Here is a 20,479-nt window from a genome sequence, read left to right on the forward strand (position 1 = left end):
ATATGAAAAGCATTGCTTTTTTCTGAAGCTAGTCATCTCAATATAAATGCAATTTAGATATTTAAATATGTCATACTATATCTATACTCATACCTTGAGCCTTTATAGAAACCGTGTTTCTAGCGTATGTACTTCAGTATAAAAAAATCAGGTTTAAAAATATCATTTTAATAAACATTTATCAATTCTTATCCAGCAGAAAAGGAAAACATATTGTCTCCTCTTATCTTACACTGGCTAGAATATATAAATTCATATTACAAACAGCTTCATTTTTCTTGCTTCCTTCTTCCTTTTTTTCCATGCAAATATGCACTTTGTGGGGGATTTGCTGTATTAATCAGAGTTTCTCGACTTAGCACTGTTGACGTTTGGGGCCGTATCATTCTGTATTGTGGAAGACTGTCCTGTGCATTGTAGGATGTTTAAGAGTCCCCTCTACCCACCAGATGTCAGTGGTGAGCCCCACCCCAGCCTGCCCCCCAAAAAACATCTCCAGACATTGCCAAGGACTCTTTGGGAGGAAGGGACAAAAGTGCCCCTGGCTGGGAAATAGGTACATTTACTATAGTGGAAACAGGTATGTTTCCAAATTCTTTCTGGTGTTAAGTTGCAAGACTGAATATTGAGCTTGGAATGAAGCCATGTTCAAATAAATAATAACTTGCTAAAGAAATTAAAAGAGTAAACAAGTAGTAAATTTTCAAGCAAATTCAACATTTCTCCCCCCAGGATTCAGCCATCTCAGGGCCTTTTTCTAGGGAGTGGGGCCCTCCCCCGGGGGTGGGGGCTTCAAATCCCCCAGCTTCTAAGCCCAGGAGGCAGCCCCAGAACCCATGTTAGGCCTTCTCTTCCCTCACTCCCTCAGAGGCCACGGCCCCAGGCTAACCTGCAGGGAACGACTGAGGAATCGTGTCCCGTCTGAACTGCTCTTGAGACCACCAAAATAACCAAACCTATGGTGGCAAAACAATTGCAGTCCTAAAACAACCCGATGAGGTCCCCACAGAAGTCTTTGTTAAGAACTTTCCGTGGCCCTGACTCTGTGCTGGCTGTGTTTTCCAAGAAGAATGGGCAAACAGGCTCTTCCACTGAGAAATACTGGCCACATGAAAAATACCACCATGCATGGGACAGAGGTGCAGCTATTGGGGGTACGGCGACAGCCAAGACGACTGTGGCCTCCAGACTGCACACTGCACCTAACACACAGTAGGCGCTCTCTGTCTGTACTTGTGGAGTAAATGATAACTTAATCTTGCAATGCGGAAATAAAAGCAGCATTTAGAATGTCAGTGTGAAAATACCGTGCTGTTGTGACTTGATCCAACTGCACATGGTGGCTGTGGTCAGCGCCGGTGGCTCCCAGGGTGAGGACACTGCCGACAGTGTACCGAGGAGAGAGAAAGAAAAACAATGATGAGAAGAAGCAAGACCAAAATGAGTGAGCAACACCTGAGAGATATGTAGAGGAGAGGTCTCAGGGGGGCTAGACAGTCATTTTCAAATATTCCAAGACCTACCAAATGTCTGGGGGGTAGGCTCAGTCCAGATGGTCCCAAGGGACAGAAGGAGGACAAATGCCACACCTGCAAGGCCACTCTCAGGCATCAGCAGCCCAGCCTTGCTTAATTATTTCACACGACCATTCCAAAGACATATGACATCAGTCTTCTTTGAAACTGCAGAGATGGCAGGGACTTCCCGTTCACTCAGCGAGCCTCCCCGTGTTCAGATAAATAAATGTTGAAGTTATCACATGCTGCTTATTGAACACACAAGTTGCCAAATGAGGCTGGCTACTCACTGATTTTGTTAAGCTGTGAGTACTTGAATTCAATACAGAACATATTGCCTCTTGAAACACAGCACAGAAAGCCATTTTCATCATACTGGTACTATTCTGAATCAGCTATTCGAAGTTGCCTTTTGAAACTGCCTTTCAGAGGACACCCTGATGTATGAGCCCACGTGAGTTTTCTCATCCTCATTTTTGACCATTGTCAATCCCTCAACAACACTGTTGTTTACTCTGGTATTTGATTTCCTATTTCAAATGCTGGGAAACATCTTTACAATTGCAACGTTTTCTAAACATACAAGTTTGTTATAGCAGCAGTCTTCTGGGTTCTTGATTTCTGCTGCGAATCCCAGAGAACTAATTAAGCCAGAGCCCTTTCCACTGAAAACCTTGCCCTGTCACTGTCTGCTGCCAGGGGAACTAACTGGCAGCCATTACACTGCCTGGAAGGGGGTAGGGGGGCAGGGGGAGGCCAATTACTTTACGGCAGGGTCCATGAAGAAGCAAGCTAATCACAATGAAAAAAACTTTGGAGGCCATTCTTCCCGTGTTTTAATCTTTTGAGGAAGCTGGTCAATTACCTGTGTATTTCTGGACTCTGCCGCCTCCACACCTGTGCTGTGTTCGGCTCTGAGCTTGCGTATACGCCCTTGCTTCATTTTAAAGGTACAGTGTGAGTTCCCACGGCCTTGGGTACCCGCATGCACTGAAATCTGCTGGGCACTAATGTCTTGTTTGAATGATTTCTGCAATGACTGCTGTTCAACTAGGCAAATGCCCTTTGAAAGGGCAAAACCAATTCTCTCTTAGATCAACTGGGGGTGAGACATAACATGGAAAATTCCAGTATAGGTTAAAAAAAAAAAAAAAAAGCTATTCCTGAATAAGTTCCATGCTGCCGTTTGAATTTATGCCCCTGGGGAAAAGTCGAAGAAATCAGAACACACAGCTCATTATTATTTGTGTAGATTATGCAAACTTTGCCTTTTAGAAAAAAATGACTAAGTTACAGAGGATCAGGGAAAGAATCTGGACTGTATTTAAGTGAGAGGGATTAGCTAGCAGGATGTTGATTTATAAACGGCAACAACCAATTCCTTATATTCTCCACTGCGGTCATGTCTCCTGCACGGTAATTCCCAGGGTTCCTTTTGAAAGCCCTTGGTGCTCAGTTAGCCCCGAGGTATAATGTTTGATAATATAACCACTGCTTCTGTCACTGCGTTTTGTACAAACGCATTATATGTGGCCCAGAATGGTAAAGATTTATGTATGGGTATGGAAAATAGAAATCAGCATTGATTAAAAGCCCCAGATAGACCATCCAATACCGCCCAAAGAACATCAGTTATTTTGCATTTTGACGTGGCGATTGATAACTCATAAATGCAAGCAGGAATGACAAATGCGGATGGAAACTGGCTTTGACAAAAACGATAACAGTATCAGTCTCGAGGGGCGATGGAGGTATAAGCAGGAGCTGTTTAAAATATTTAATCATTTTATGAAGGCTGCAAGATGTTGTTTGACCCTGAAGGAGTGTGAATGTCACATGGATCAGAAATTGCCAAGTCTTTGAAGTGAAATAAAAAAATGGTGTTATTATAGATCCTTCTCGACGTCCTATCACTTTTGTATAGGATTAAATACATGTATACAAAGCACCAGATAAAGGACTCCAGCAAAGGATGTGTTGGTTGAAGGGACAGGAAGTAAAGGCGTCCTGGTCATGAATTTTTACCTCAAAACCCCAAAGCATTTCTTTCCTTTGCTTTTCTTTTCTTTTAAAGAGTTCCTAGTAAAAAGATGCCATTGGTTTTTAAATAGAGGGTAAATCATCCTTTACTTTTGTTACCTGGGGTCCAGCTGTTGGAATTTCTTATCTCCTTTTTCCCCAAGCATTCTACCTCTCTTGGGTATTGTGTTTATAGCAAATGTTTCTATGTGGACAGTCATACCCAGCACTTCTGGCTGTAAATAAACCTGGGTGTATTTACACGCTGGTGTTTGCAGGGCCTCACGTGGCCCGTGGTGCATCGGTCATGGAGGCTCCCAGCTGCCGTGCTGCTCAGCACCCACCAGCTCCTCCAGCAGCCCACGCCACGGTGTTCTCACAGGTGGCAAAGCGGCTCGTGAATTCCCAGGACGATTCCTCACGGTTCACTGTGGAGCAGCAGCTAGTGGACTGTCACGCTGTTAAATGTCTTCCCTCTCTGGTGTTGCTCTTCAGGGCTTTCCCCCATCTTGAATTTTCCCCTGTTCCTATTTTGTTGTGTCTGTGGGATGTGGGTGTTGGAAGTGGGTTTTTTCAGAAGGACTGTTTTTTCTCCTTTCTAGGACTGTGTGGCTCCTTACAAGAGCTGGTGTTCTGTGATTCCGAGATATTCTTGTTTTACCCATTTTGAACCACTCTGTAGAGTTCCTGGTGGCTGGAACTTACTTCATCCTGGCTGACGGATTCTGTTTTCTGGGATGGGAGCTGTACACGCAGACACACAGAGCAGAGGGAGGGCTTGGGCAGTTTTCCTCTTTGGTTCAAGTGTCCATTTCCTCTGTATTCATGGCTTCCACCAACCCGTGTGCAGGGTGCAGGGGAAGTGAGCGTTTGCTGACTTCGTGGAGGGGTCACTACCTGAGTGAGGCTTTCTGACCCCCCACTTCCCTGCAACACACATACACACTCACATGCAGACACACTCACTCATCACCTCACACACACACCCTCACATACACGCACACTCACACTCACTTACCAGACACACTTAGCCACTCATACACACATCACCTCGCCCATACACACACACTCACAGATACAACCATACACTCACACTCATGCAAACACAGCCACTCACACGCACTCATTACTTCACATACACAAATTCACACACTCACACTCAAACTTAGCCATTCACACTCACACTCAGCCATTCACACTGACTCACACTCAGCCGTTCACACTCACACTCCCTTACACTGAGCCATTCACTCACACTCAGCCACTCATGTACCCTCACACTCACTCGTGAGAGTCTGTTATGAGTGACTCACACACACACACATATGCACACACACTCATGCAGACACAGACACACACACATCACCTCACACACAAACACACACGCCCTCACACACACACAAAATCATGCAAACTCACACACACTTAACCACTCACACACACTCATCACCTCACACACAACCACTCATGCACCCTCATGCTCACCCGAAGAGTCCCTTATGAGTGAGTGACTCACATGCACGCGCACCCACGCTCACTGGTGGTCACTGCTCTCCCACACTCAGGACACCATCAGAAAGAGGGTTGTCACCAGTGCTTTGGTCCCAGTCTCTCTGTGTTCACCTGTTTATTCTGCTTATGCCTGGAGGACATGAGGACAGAGCGTGGCTGTGGAATGCCCCCCCGACATGGCCTCCCATGAAGACCTCAGCCCCACGTTCCCTCTGCACCACCTGGACAGGGACCCCCACTGCAGCAAGACCACACAGGCTGTCCCCTCGCCACCAGCTGGTCCTGCAGCCGTGGACACATGTTTGTCTCCATGCCCAGTATCTTCTGGAAGACAGCATTCCAGACACCCGAGAACCTGGCCAGGACACCCTCTAGTCTCAGACAAATGCAAGAAATCACTCAGCTAATGCTACCCCCCACCTTGGAGAACAGAAGGAGTCCTGCCGGGAGATGGGGCCCTCCAGTGTAGACTAATTGTCCTCATCACCCAAGTTCCGGGCTGGTGCTTCTAGACTCCCTCTCTGTCCCCCACCTCTCCCACCTCTCAGCTCCTCCATCTGCTCACCTCCTCCACCCCAGCCACCGCCTGAAGCCAGCAGAAAGGTCTGAGCAGTTTCTGCCTCCAATCCTCCAGAAGGAGCCCACCCTGCCAATACCATGATCTGGGACATCTGACCCCCAGAGCTGTCAGACAATGAATTCCTGTGCTACGACGCCAGGTGTGTGGCACTTTGTGAACAGAGCCCTCACCCGTAGAACTCAGCGTAGCACAGGGAGGTGGTCCTGGACCATGCTGGTGGGCATGATGCAATTGCATGTGTCATCACAAGAAGGAGGCAGAAGGGGCTTTGCCCGCAGGAGACAGAGCCAAGCGATGGAAGCAGAGAGAAGCCGACTCACAGAGAGGCTGTGCTGCTGGCTTGGACAACGGGGGCAGTGACCGTGACCCACAGAACACAAGGAATGCAGCTTTTGGTGTTGGAAAGGAAAGGAATCGGATTCTCTCCTGGACCACCCAGAAGGAATCCGGTCCTGTCAGCCCTCGATTTCAACTCACTGACGCTGAGTTCAGACTAGTGCCTTCTAGAAATAGGAAAGAATACATTTCTATTCTTTTCAACCTCCAAGTTGGTGATAATTTGTTACAACAGCCACAAGAAACTAATGCGGCCACCATAGACTGGGGGTTTTTCCACATATTAGGAACGAAACTAAGCATTTCGTAGATGTTATTACATGTAGCCCTTGGGAGTAAATTATATTATCCCCATTTTACAGAAGAGTAAACTGAGGACAGGTGAAAAAATATTCCCTGCCCAAGGTCATGCCACTAAGTGTGGAGCTTGGATTTGGCCTCAGAGCTGTCTAAGGAGGACCTCCAAGCTCTCAGCCTTCCTCACTGTGAGGAATCCCCTCTGTGTAGCTCCCAATGCACTCTTGACCTCCTACTCTGCTTCCCCTCCACCTGCCTCCAGACGCTGCCTCCAGTTCGTGTCACCTGCTGTTCCCCAGCTCAAAAGCTCCCAGAAGCTCCTCAGTTGCCACAGACCCCTCAGCCTGGCTTCCATGGCACCTAACAGCCTGAGCCACCCTGACCTTCCAACCTTGTCTCCCACAGTTTCCTCGGGGAGGTCTCTGTTTCCAGCCTGTTTCCTCACTTCCACTCCCCTCCCAGTCTTCAAGCCTTCAGAGGTGCACTCCCTCACTAGGACATCTTCTTACTTCCCTTCCACTTCTTAAGACAAATCGGATTCTAAGTTTTTCCAGTTATTTGAGTGCATACAAATATCTCCTTCCTCTGAATCCCCATTCTATGCAACACTCGGTTTAGTATACAATGATTCTTTATTGATTTTGTATGTGTTAGTTTTCTCTTCCCTAGCTGTATTGTAAATTTCTTCAGGATGCTAAAGAACAATAAAAACATTTCCCTATCCTCATAAAGCTTATAGTTCAGCTGCAGAGACAAAACTTCTTAACATCAGAACAATCAACATCAAAGGATTTGATTTAATGAGGAAGCAGCAAGCTTCCACATGCCATATTGAGAACACAGGACAGGACGTCAAAAAAATTTGGTTCCAGCCCTGGTTTTGTGCCCTCAGGGAAGCCCCTCCAGCTCGCCAGCTCCCTTCCTCTTTATCTATAAAATCAGACACTTGAGCTACATGCCCCCTGATGTCTCTCCACTCTAGTGTCCTATGAGCCAGAGCTGGCATTGGAATGTGCTCCTGATCCAAAGACACCTTTCCCCCTCACTCAAGAATTCTGCCAGCGACTGAATCACATTTCCCATGAGGGCCATGCTGTAGCTATTTATCATCCTAAAAGCCTGGGTCCTGTGTGATTCACATCCAGCGAAGGCCACCTTGTCACTGAAGTCTTCATTGGCATTGAAACCTTGAAAGCTGCCCCTGACTTCTGCTACCTTGGCAGGACAGAGCCAAACAGTGCCCTCTTATCCAAGGAGGTGGAAAATGGGAAACAAAGCCAGTGGACACGAGGCCAGACTCAAGAGTCTGGCACAGGCATAAGAGGAAGTTCTAAGCCGAGAGAAAAGCCCATGACACTGTGACTCTCCCACCAACCATCCACTTATGAACTCTGGATGTCACAGTTCACTTCTGGAAAACTGTATGTGCAGAAGCTTAATACCAAATGAAGGTCATGGATCATGAGTTCCTGGAGTGGTCCGTCAACTCGGCATCCTCATGACAACAGAGACATGCTGGTAGAGATGGGCTGCAGCCCACAGAGATGGGGGTGGCTCACTTGAAAAAGAAACATTGTATTGCTTCCAAGCAAAGGCACCCATCAGTGGTGCCATGCCCTACAAACTGTGGTCAAATACCTCCCCCAAAGGCCATTGAATGCCCATTCTTGCTGGGCCTACACACAGGAGTGGAGAATAACAGGCATGAAAATTACTCCCATTCTTACGTCAGGTCAAGTTAATGAGCGCTCAACAGCTCACGATGGTCTCTGAGTTACAGAACTCTCTCCCTGCCCCCATACACCCTGTCCAGATGGACAACCTTGCTTGGGTTGAAAAAAAGTGGTGAGTAGGCCGCCCCAAGACCCTCCCTCCCTCACGCATGATAGTATCTTATGCATGCTCTGCCAACAGGGTTCTGGAGCAGCTTGCTGACTATCCAAGTTTTAATGTGCTATTAATATTAGTGTTGTTATTATTTTCCATAGCAAAAGCATTTGCATGCAAGCGTTTTATTGTGGAATAAGAGATAGGAAATCAACATCACTAGCTAGAAAATGCAAGGTCACAGCACCATCCAGTAGCACTTTCTGCAATGATGGCAATGCTCTATCATCTGTGCTGCCCAGTGTGGAAGCCACAAGCCAATGTGGCTTAAAATGTAGCTAGTGCAACCAAGAAGCTGCTTTTTAATTTTTAATTTAATTCACATGTATTTAAATTTAAATTTTAAAAACTACACGTGGCTATTGGCTACCATGTTGAATAGTGCAGGTTGTGTTTCACTCCTTACTTCTGATATCATTTTGTTATTCATTTAACATGCATTTATTAGGGGCTTGCAGTATTCTGCTTTCATGCTAGATATTAGAGAATTAAACAAAGGAAAGGCTCTGGTGTCAAGAAAATCATCACAATGGAATGTAAGCACCCATTTGCAGCATATTATTAAAGAAACTAGGAGGGTAGGACAACAAAAGAGATATGATTATTAGCGGCGCTCCTGGTCTTTTTCAGGATCTGTATCAGTTACTTCACATGTGTTTACCTCACTTAATCCCCACGATAAGCAATGAAATAGGCCCTTTCATAGATGAAGAAATTGAAACTACAAAAGGGTAAGTAATATGGCCAAGATATGAAGATATGAATGGCAAAACCAAGGTTTGAACCCAAAATTATGTAAGACAGATCTTCCAAGAGTAGAAGAAACTTGGTCTGATACTTAAAGGGATGGGGTCAACCCAGGTAGGGAATTGGGGAGTAGCTTTGGAGGAGTAAAGGGCTGGGATAGAGGACAGGTGGAGAGTGAGGCAGAGCATTCCTAAAAGAGGAAACAGCATGTGCAAAAGCAGAGTTCCACACAGGGGCGTGAGGGGCCAGTGAGGCAATGGCCAGATCCCAGGAATGACTGCTCCACTAAGGAGCTGGAATTCTTCCCTGAAGGTCACAGGAACACCAAAGGTTTCTAAAGGCAAAATGAAGGTCTAGCATTAGAAAGGAAACTTACAGTCGTGGCAGAAGGATGAAGGGGAAGCAAGCATGTCTTCACATGGCAGCAGGAGAGAGAGACAGCAAAGGGGGAGGGGCCACACGCTTTCAAACAACCATATCTTGGGATAACTCACTCACTATCATAAGAAGAGCAAGAAGGAAGTCCGCCCCATGATCCAGTCCCCTCCCCAGACCCCTCCTCCAACATTGGGTATTACAATTTGGCATGAGATTTGGGTGGGGACACAGCCAAACCATATCAATAAATAATCTTTTAAATTATTTTACTTATTAATGGCTCAATTTTTTTCTTTTTTTTTTTTAACATGGAGTCTCACTTTGTCCCCAGGCTGGAGTGTAGTGGCACGATCTCGGCTTACTACAAGCTCACGCCATTCTCCTGTCTCAGCCTCCCGAGTAGCTGGGACTACAGGCACCCACCACCATACCCGGCTAATTTTTTGTATTTTTAGTAGAGACAGGGTTTCACCATGTTAGCCAGGATGGTCTTGATCTCCTGACTTCGTGATCCACCCGCCTCAGCCTCCCAAAGTGCTGGGATTACAGGCGTGAGCCACCGCGCCCAGCCTAATGGCTCAAATTTTTAATAAACTGATTTATTTTTGTTAATTTGTTGACATTAGGCAACATGATTGAATATGCATCATTACCTTTTAAAGTCTTGCCGTAAACCAGCATTTAACAAAGTGCAACTTGTCACTTAGGACCCCCAGAACCCATTCAGTCAGTCCATGAGGTCAAAATTATTTCCCTAATCGTTTCCGTAATACCAGTTGTTATTTGCTATTTTCATTATGTGGACCTTGCTCTGGTGGTGCAAAATCAACAGTGAACAAAACTGTGGGTATCTAGGTACAACCATACTAGTAGTCATATTTTTCACTGTCATATCCACATTACAAAAAAGAGCCAATTTCACTTCCTGGATGAAGCTGTAAGAATTATTATTCAATCTTGATCTTCAAATACATGTCTTTTTAATATTCTGAGTGATGAAATGGGAACTTCTGCCTCACAACAAAGGAAGATGTTGTCTCCAGGAAAAGCATTTGCATGACTGTTGGATCTGGGAGCTGAACCAGCCAGTTTTTTCATGGAACACCATTTTTGCTCAAAAGAATGACTGACAGAAAAACTATGGTTATTCACATTTGGGTATTTGGCACACATTTTCTCAAAATGAACAAAGTGAGCCTGTAACTACAGGGAAAAATAACTGACAGCATTTGTTGCCAAGGATAAAATTCAATCTTTCAAGTGAAAATTAGAATTTTGAAAAACATTGTCTACCACCATGAGCTTGACAGCTTCCCAAAACTTAAAGACTTTTCTTATGAGATTGGGTGATACTAACAAATGTGATATTTTGATAGTATATAATATAATGTTTCAACATTTGGAAGGTCTGCACAGTTTAGTGGGCAAATATTTTTGAAACAATGCAAAATGTTACAAAATTATACATGAATAAAAAATTTATTCAAAGTTCAAGAAAGACAAGTGGATTTTAATGTTAGAGAGTACAAAGATTCATTGACATGGAGGTTCATTGATATGATACAAAGGTTCAGAATCCATGTTACTAGTAAGAAACAACCATTTGTCAAGTTTTGGTGTACTATCAAAGAAGAATGTCTACAATTATCTGAAAAGCTACTCAGATATTTCTGCCTTTTCCAATTATGTAGTTGGATGAGCCAGATTTTCCTCATTTATTTCAATGAAAACAACATATCACAACAGATCAAATGCAGAAGCAGATATAACAATTCAGATAGGTATTAATCCTTACATTGAGGAGGTTTGCAAAATGTAAAGAATGATACTCTTCTCTCTATATTTCTTTTGCTTTAGAAAATATAGCTATTTCATAAAAATATGTTATTTATGTTAAACAGCAACATGTTAAATGAATTCCTAAAATAATATTTCAAATGTTTTCAGTTTTAATTGCTAATGTAGTAAATACTAATAGGTATATCCCACATAAATTAAAGCTCTTTAAGGTTCTCAATAAATATTAAGGGAATAAGGGTATCCTGGGGTCAAAAAGTTTAAGAACCATGATTTAAGCTGTAATGATATAGTTTAAGCAACGGTTACAAATTCAGTATAGGCCTATATTTTGTTGAATTTGTCATGATTGTTGAAAATGATAACTCACAAAATATGATATATATAACTAACATTTAGAACAGAAGAGCCTTCGTCCTTAAGGATAGTGGTTGTGAATACATATTTCAAACACTGCTCATTTTTAATTTTTTGGTCACCTTTTTGTCAGACTAGACTTTTGTTTTGGAAGAAGAAACACCCCTGTGAAGAGTAGAAGCCTTAAAGTTAACTATTTCTGATTAGCTTATTCCTGCATTATTAGCGTTATCTATAATATGTAATTTCTTTGCAAGAATTTGTTAAGCCATTTGTCTATTTTGTGACCATTATCTTGATTAAGACTAGAAAATATGATTTGTAAAGCCACCAACTGGGCATGTGTGTTAGTCCATTCTCACACAGCTATGAAGAAATACTCAAGACTGGGTAATTTATAAAGGAAAGAGGTTTAATTGGCTCATAGTTCCTCAGGTCTGGGTAGACCTCAGGAAACATACAATCATGGCAGGAGGGGAAGCAAACACATACTTCTTTACATGGCAGCAGCAAGGAGAAGTGCAGAGTGAAATGGGGGAGCCCCCTTATAAAACCATCAGATCTTATGAGAACTCATCCACTATCATGAGAACAGCATGGAAGTAACTGCCCCTATGATTCAATTACCTCCTACCAGGTCCCTCTCATGACATGTAGGGATTATGGGAAATATAATTCAAGATGAGATTTGGGTGGCGACACGGCCAAACCATATCATTCCACCCCAGCCCCTCCCAAATATCATGTCCTCACATTCCAAAACACAATCATGCTTTTCCAACACTCCCCCAAAGTCTTAGCTCATTCCAGCATTAGCCCAAAAGTCCAAGTCCAAAGTCTCATCTGAGACAAGGCATGTCACTTCTGCCTATGAGCCTGTAAAACCAAAAGCAAGTTAGTTACATCCTAGATACAATAGGGGTACAGACATTGGGTAAATGCAGCCTTTCCAAACGGGAGAAATTGGCCAAAACAATACAATGGGGGTAGAGGCATTGGGTAAATACAGCCTTTCCAAATGGAAGAAATTAGTCAAAGCAAAGGGGTTACAGGCCCCATACAGAGCCAAAATCCAGTGGGGCAGTCAAATCTTAAAGCTCCAAAATGATCTCCTTTGACTCCATGTCTCACATTCAGGTCATGCTGATGTAAGAAAGAGGTGGGTTCCCATGGTCTTGGGTAGCTCTGACCCTGTGGCTTTGCAGGGTGCAGCCCCCGACCTGGCTGCATTGAGTGTCTATGGCTTTTCCAGGCGCATGATGCAAGCTGTCAGCAGATCTACCATTGTGGGGTCTGGAGGACAGTGGCCCTCTTTTCACAACTCCACTAGACAGTGCCCCAGTGGGGACTCTTTGTGGGGGCTCTGGCCCCACATTTCCCTTACACACTGTCCTTCCACAGGTTCTACATGAGGGCTCCACCCCTGCAGCAGACTTCTGCCTGGACACCCAGGTGTTTCATTACATTCTCTAAAATCTAGGCTGAGGTTCCCAAACCTCAATTCTTGACTTTTGTACACCTGCAGGCTCAACACCACATGGAAGCTGCCAAGGCCTGGGGCTTGCACCTTCTGAAGCCACGCCCTGAGCTGTATCTTGGCCCCTTTTAGCCATGGCTGGAGTGGCTAGGACATAGGGCACCAAGTCCCTAGGCTGCACACAACAGAGGAACCCTGGGCCCAGCCCATGAAGCCATTTTTCACTCCTAGGCCTCTGGGCCTGTCATGGGAGGGGCTTCCACAAAGGTCTCTGACATGCCCTGGAGACATCTCCCCCATTGTCTTGGCGAATAACATACGGTGCCTCATTACTTATGCAAATTCTTCAGCAGGCTTGAATTTCTCCCCAGAAAATTGGTTCTTCTTTTCTATTGCATCATTAGGCTACAAATTTTCTAAACTTTTATGCTCTGCTTCCTCTTGAATGCTTTCCCACTTAGAAATTTCTTCCACAAAATACCCTAAATCATCTCTCTGAAGTTCAAATTTCCACAGATCTCTAGGGCAGGTGCAAAATGCTGCCTGTCTCTTTGCTAAAGCACAAGAGTCACCTTTGCTCCAGTCCCCAACAAGTTCCTCATCTCCATCTGAGACCACCTCAGCCTGGACTTCATTGTCCATATTACTATCAGCATTTTGGTCAAAGCCATGCAACAAGTCTCTAGGAAGTTCCAAACTTTCCCACATCTTTCTGTCTTCTGAGCCCTCCAGTCTCTAGGAAGTCTCAAACTTTCCCACATTTTCCTGTCTTCTTCTGAGCCTGCTAAACTGTTCCAACCTCTTCCTGTTACCCAGTTCCAAAGTCTCTTCCACATTTTCAGGTATGTTTACAGCAGCATCCTACTCTCTGTGGTACCAATTTACTGTATTCGTTTGTTCTCATGCTACTATGAAGAAATATCCAAGACTAGGTAATTTATAAAGGAAAGAGGTTTAATTGACTCACAGTTCTGCAGGGCGGGCTGGGGAGGCCTCAGGAAACTTACAATCATGGTGGAAGAGGAAGCAAACACTTTCTTCTTCACGTGGCAGCAGCAAGGAGAAGCGCAGAGTAGAGGAGTGGAAAAGCCCCTTATAAAACCATCAGATCTCGTGAGAACTCACTCACTATCACAAGAACAGCATGGAGGTAACCACCTTCATGATTTCATTACCTCCCTCCAGAGGTAATCGTTCCTCCTGCAATACCGGGGATTATGGGAACTACAATTCAAGATGAGATTTGGGTGGGGACACAACCAAACCATATCAGTATACATAAACGACAATACTCTGAATGTCACTGGTCACTGCCAATGTGCCCTCTGCTTTGGAGAGTGCCACCTTGCCCTCACCTACCTCATAGGCCATTCTGCTGGGACTTCCGTTACAAAGTACCATGGACTGGGTGGCATGAACAACAGATAGGGGCTTTTTCACAGTTCTGGAGTCTGGGAAGTCCAAGGTGCCAGCAGCTTCCGTGGCTGGTTAGGGCTCTCTTTCTCATTTGCAGATGGCCACCTTCTCTCTGTGTCCTCATGTGATGGAAAAAGAGACCACTGGTCTCTTTTTTTTCTTATAAGGGCACTAATTCCATCCTAATAGCCCTACTTTTGTGATGAACATGTGCATTTGTGAATTCTTCACATTACGAGTTATTCAAATATCTCGTCATTCACTTTAATCCTGTTCTCTTTCATTGGTTGCTCCAGATAGATGAGGAAGCTGGCCTAACCCTACTGTGTACTTTAAAAGATAAACAACCAAGACCAGAAGGCATTGAGAAAGGGCCACACAGGCCTTGTCCACTTCTGCATTTCTTGTGGGGCCCTTACAAGATGAAATGGTGCTAGCTGATCACAGGGCTATCCACACACATGCCTCCCGTCTGAGCACTAGGGCTGGCTGGGCGTCTCACTGCCTGGTGAAAGCCTTGTTCACTCCTTACAAAGCTTCCCACAGCTTCTCTGAACCCTGCTCTTTCCGGAAGGATATCGCGTTACTGGGCCATCGTCTATTTTCCCAAAAGGCACTTTAGAGCCCTGGGTGTGATGCCCATTCATGTGATCTGATGTTTTTCTACCATTTTTGACTTGGGTGAACTACAAATACAGAGCATTTAGAAGCGCAGCACTGAATATTCTGGAAGATTAAAGTGTTCACACATGGCCAGCATTTGGAGTCTTAAATTATCCGAGTTTCAAGTGATCCTTTTTCTTTCGGGGAGGAGGGTGTGCAAAGGGTTTGGGAGAGTGAACACCACGGATGGATTATCTCATTTTATTTATCCTGACTCTTCGTCTATCAAACCATGCAATTAACAATAGTACAAATGGAGCCTGCCTCAATCAAAACAAAGCATGAATCCATGTTTGAGGATTACTGGCCAGGCTTTCTGGATGGAGCTTTCCAGATCTTTCTGAAGACAAAGTGGTGAGTCAATTTGTAGTGAGACATCAAGGTGTGGACTTCTGTCTCCTCCTGCTCCTCCCCCTGCCTCTGTTGCTTCCCCTCCCTCACCTAGCGCATTCTTTTCAATGCGCTTATAACGAAATCAGAGACAATGTGTAATTATACAGAAGAAAAATCTGTCAGAGGATAGCTGAAGTTGCTTAAATTGTGCTGATTTACAAAGATAAGAGATTCTTCCCCCCACTGTAAAAAAAAATACCTTTTTGCATGTGTAATGGCAAACAACCTCCTGCAAAGTCAACTCCTTTTCTGAAAGTCATTGTGAGTTTTATAATTTCTGAGTCATTAGATAACAGATAGAACTCCACACTGAGTGGTTTCAAATGTTTATGGTCTGCAATTCATTCTTAATGAGCTCCCTCCACGTCTTTATTCTTCTCCGCACCCTCCTGCTGGGAAGTGTCTTACTCTGCCTTGCCTTTTGTTAATGATTCCACAATCATTTCAGAGCCATTTCTCCTGCCTTATGTAATTCTGACACTGCAGAAGAGCCCAGCTCACTGCCTCACAGTTGGAAATGTAACCTTTAATGTATTAATTTCTCTTGCTCAAAACAATTTAACCTCTGTCTTGGTTTTGTGATTGCTAAGTGTTCCAATTAAATGCCTCTTTCATTTTTTGTCCTGGAGGGCTTGATCCTACCCAAATTATGTAGCACACACCCCACCTCGCCACGAGGAGCATGCTGGGGCCCCTCACATGCCCACCATCCATCCATTATCTCTCTCATGAGTGCCTGTCACATTTTCAAAACACCTCCTTCTCCAAAAAGATTAATTAAAGTAGTTTTAAATGAGGCAGCATTGTCTGTGGAGGAGAAACGAATCATCCTAGCCCAGAAGAGAGAGGCGTCCAGGAGGAGAAAATACTCCTCTCCCGCCCCCACTTCTGAACCGATCTGATCAACAGGAGATGGTGAGTGAATGGTCACTCTGCCGCGGACCGGCTGCTTCAAGTTGCAGCCCTGGCAGCCCGAGTGAGGCGGGGAAATTAATCACAGCAACAAAAAGTCTCTGGACACTTGCCTTTTGAATTCTACCACCTGCTTCCAGGCAAAACAGGCCCAGTAAGAGGGAAGATTCGCTGAAGGATTCTCACACGTGGACGTGGAGCACCCAAGTCCTTGACAGTCAACACAGACACATAAAAGCAACGGGGAATAAAATCGAGGGACAGTGTAGGACAACCTATTCACAGCCCAACACGCAGGAGGCCCACAGCTGCTCCTGCTGGGGGGCACCGCCGTGCAGTCAATACCTGGGAGCAGGGAGCCCCCTCCTCTGAAAAGCCTCACTTCAAATTGCCCGTTGTCTTGGTACCAACAAGTCTATACTCTCATCTCCTTCGCTTCTCTCAGAAGCTTAGAAAGGGTAACAATTTGGAGCTGGGGTCGGGGGCCTTATCAACCTCTGCTCCAACTCAGGAGTGTGCCTAGAGGAACAGCTCAAATTCATTTTGATGAAAACTATTTGCAATTAAGCATTCTATGGTCTTTAGAAAAGCTTCTCCAAGGCAGTCCATGATTGGAGACAAATAACTCTAGGAGAGCCACATAGCTAGGGCACGCCCACCTCAAATTTGCATTCAAACAGTTGTTTACACATCCATTAATGCCATCCCATCAGCATGCCTGTGGTCAGTCCAGTGGCAAACCAGGGGTATGGGTTGGTGGGGGACTGAGACAGTCAGGCAGATTTGCCTGTCTTCTTCCTTTGGGAGGCAACAAATGGATGGTTTTGGTAAAAAGAGAAATGCCATGTCTAGAAGGCGCTATAACAACCACAGGTCAACTAACTCATCATTAGAAAAAATTTACACAAATCAGCAGGGCGTGGTGGCTCACGCCTGTAATCCCAGCACTTTCGGAGGCCGAGGCGGGTGGATCACCTGAGGTCAGGAGTTCGAGACCAGGCTAGCCAACATGGCAAAACCCCGTCTCTACTAAAAATACACACAAAAAAATTAGCTGGGCCTGGTGGCGGGCACCTGTAATCCCAGCAACCTGGGAAGCTGAGGCAGGAGAATTGCTTGAATCCGGGAGGCGGAGGTTGCAGCGAGCCAAGATCGCACCTCTGCACCCCAGCCTGGGCAATGGAGTGCGACTCTGTCTCAAAAAAAAAAAAAAAAAAAAAAATTACACAAATTGTGTCTACACAGTCCAAGTTGTCCCTGCCTGTTTCAATATTTATATCCTTCCATTGGGAGGGACACCAGGTGTCTCCTTACTTGCTAAGGAGAAAAGAAATGGATACCTTGCCCCTCCCACGGCTAATCAGGAAGCTGCCACTGCCTCTGAAATTCTGAAAAGTGCCTGTGGAAGCTCCCGTAAAGTTCTTAATTTGTTTATTGAGAACTACATCAGACTCTGTTTGGGTTTAACATAGCATTCAGAAAGAACAAGAAAAATCTTCAGGAAGGAACCTACTGCCTGATAGAAGATTAGTTCACCGAAAGAATAATGCCCACATTTTTGGAGCAAATCAACATGCATGAAAGTATTGTTATTTGAAATAATCAGCATAGAAGCATCTTAAAACAGTTTCAGAGTTTTCACAAGTCCTGACTTTCTTTGGACCAGTATCAGTGGGCCATGAATTATTCTTGAAAAAATAATTGAAAGTAATCTAGACCTAACTAATAGTTTACAGAAAATACAAGGGATAAAATAACTTATTAAACAACACAAGCGAAGCAATCAGGCAAAGTCAAGGATACGGGAAATTCTACAGGACAAAAGGTTCACTTTTTCAAGAAACAAATGTCAGGAAAGCAGAGGGAGGTAAATCTGTAGATTAGGACCCTTAAGAGACATAGATGTATCACAAAATACAATGTACGGACCTTGTTTAGACCTGGATTTGGTAAAAAAAAAAAAAAAAAAAAAAAAATTGAGATATACCTAAAACAACCTAAGAGAATATTAGCTGGATATTCAATGATTTTAAGAAGCCACTGTTAAGCTTGAGGTGTGATACTGGCATTGTGCTCATGTTTTGGGGTTTTTTTTTAAGGCCCTTGATTTAAAAAAACACCTGAAATACTTATGAATATAATAGTACAATATCTGTGACTTGTTTTTAATAGTCCTTTGGGGGAGTGCCATAGTTTGGATATTTGTCTCCTCCAAATCTCGTGGAACTTTGACCCTCAGTGTTGGAAGTGGGGCCTAGAGGGGGATGTTGGGGTCACGGGGGTGTGTCCCTCATGAGTGGCTTAGTGCTGTTTTCCAGGGAATGAGTAAATTCTTGCTGTATTTTAGGAGCCTGGCGCCTCCCTCCTTCTCTTCATTCTTCTTTTACCATGTGATGCCTGGTCCCCTTCGCCTTCTGCCTTGAGGAGAAGCAGCCTGAGGTCCCACTAGATGTGGAAGCTATGCCATGCTTCTTGTATAGCCTGCAGAATCGTGAGCCAAATAAACCTGCTTTCTTTATAAATTACCCAGCCTCAGGGATTTCTTCACAGCAGTGCAAACAGACCAGGACTGGGAGGGAGAAGCTGATCATCACTGGAGCTGGGTGGCAGGTAGCTGGGATTCACTGTACTGTTCTCTCTACTCTTGTACATATATATGTGTGTGTGTGTGTGTATATATATACATATATATATATATGTATATATATATATATATATTTTTTTTTTTTTTTTTCAGATGGAGTCTCTCTCTGTCGCCCAGGCTGGAGTGCAATGGTTCATTCTCAGCTCACTGCAACCTCCGCCTCAAGAGTTCAAGCGATTCTCATGCCTCAATCTCCCAAGTAGCTTGGGTTACAGGTGTGCACTACCATGCCCAGCTAATTTTTTGTATTTTTTTTTTTTTTTTTTTTTTTAGCGGAGACTGGTTTTCACCATGCTGGCCAGGCTGGTCTCAAACTCCCGACCTCAAATGATCTGCCGCCTCAGCCTCCCAAAGTGCTGGGATTACAGGCATGAGCCACCACGCCTGGTCATCTTGCACATATTTAAATGTTCTATAAACATTTTTATAAATGGCTGAGAGTGGTCCCTCCTGAGCTTGAGCCTCTCTGTGGCCATCTCTGTCTTGCTGTGAAGAACCCAAAGGCCCTCTCTGAGTTGTACAGGTCAGCATCGCACAGAGGACTCATTATCCCACCATTAAGACTTTCCTTTTCCAGACGAGGAGCCCCAGGCATTGTCCCAGGACTCAGACATAGATGAGTCAACGCACACGTGGCTCTTGCTGCCTGGGTCTCATCCTTCCAAGAAGGCTGGAAATGGATCCTACAGCCCCCCGCCTGGAGTCTCTTTAACAGATACATTTGCTGGGGTCATGAGGGGTCACAGGAGGTCCTATAAAAAGAAATCACTGCAGCAGGTTGAGTTTTCACCCATCCTGTCTAACATACTGCAGCACTTTTTCTGCTTGATTAAAAAACGCTTGTTTTCTTTATTACAAACCCATAGATGCTTATTGCAAAAAATTAATAAAAACACAAACAGGACAAAAGAGGAGAAAATAAAACTCACCGTAATTTCACCCCATATTTTTTAAAAATGAGAACAATTATATACAAATTTCCCACTAAATAATTCTCAGGTTAAAAAAAAATTCCTTCATGTTTCTCAGAATTGGGTTAAAATGAGTTTGAAAATCTTAGCACCTCTCCTACTTGCAAAGAAATTTAAAAGGGAACTGGGACCATTTTGTTTTATTTATCTTTTTTTTAGAGTTCTCTTATTTTAAAAGCAAATGAAAATATATTTCGGGTTGCATGAGAATTTCTGAATGCTGGAATGAAGCAGATGCCTCTTCTCAAGCCTTCCATGACATGCCAGCCGGTGGTGCCATCCTAGGGGCCAGGTGGGGAGATTAGGAATGAAAATCAAGTCCTTATTTGTTATTTGTTATGTGGCTCTGGAGAAGCTTCCCGACCCATCTCCATCTCAGTTTCCCAGTATCCCCTTTGCTGGGCATTGTAATGACTAATCACAGTAGCAAAATTGCGATGTGGCAGATACTGCATAAATGAAGACTGAATTATAAATCTTTTGTAATGATTACTTGGCTAAGAGCTGCCCTCTGAAAATCATAAGCAGTCTTTCTGGTAATCCCTACCAATGCCTTTCTCATATACACATGTTTTG

This window comes from Hylobates moloch, unplaced genomic scaffold (assembly GCF_009828535.3).
Source record: "Hylobates moloch isolate HMO894 unplaced genomic scaffold, HMol_V3 SCAFFOLD_5, whole genome shotgun sequence".
NCBI lineage: Eukaryota > Metazoa > Chordata > Mammalia > Primates > Hylobatidae > Hylobates > Hylobates moloch.